The sequence below is a fragment of the Tupaia chinensis genome, unplaced genomic scaffold, assembly GCF_000334495.1.
Source record: "Tupaia chinensis unplaced genomic scaffold, TupChi_1.0 Scaffold143584_1, whole genome shotgun sequence".
NCBI classification, from domain to species: Eukaryota; Metazoa; Chordata; class Mammalia; order Scandentia; family Tupaiidae; genus Tupaia; species Tupaia belangeri.
In genome coordinates, this window is record NW_006203430.1 from 7,416,755 (window position 1) to 7,417,023 (window position 269).

At 65.1% G+C, this 269-nt stretch overlaps 1 protein-coding gene and 1 pseudogene across 2 annotated transcripts in view; both read right to left on the minus strand.

Moving 5' to 3' along the window:
• Positions 1-141, minus strand: part of LOC102485715 (SWI/SNF-related matrix-associated actin-dependent regulator of chromatin subfamily E member 1 pseudogene) — a 15,157-nt pseudogene extending 15,016 nt beyond the window's left edge.
• PTPN2 (protein tyrosine phosphatase non-receptor type 2) overlaps positions 1-269 on the minus strand; it is a 121,722-nt gene that overhangs the window by 120,740 nt on the left and 713 nt on the right. The window lies entirely within an intron of this gene.

Consider the following 269-nt stretch of genomic DNA (forward strand, 5'->3'; position numbering starts at 1 on the left):
CGACGCTCTACCACTGAACTAATAAGGGCTCTTTTCGTTCCGGGAAGGCGCTTTGTGCAGGACGACCCCTACGCTAAGGACACTGAGCCCTCCAATGGTGGTGCCCCGGAGGCGCTCGTCGTAACACTTAGGCAATGCCATCGCCAGAGGCCCACGAGACAGCCGCAAGCACCCCGGCTCCGCAAAGGAGAGCCAGCGTTGCCTTCGGATGTGTGCCGCAGCCGGCGCGGAGTCGCGCCCGTCCCCCAACTTCCCCGCCGCCCCTCGAG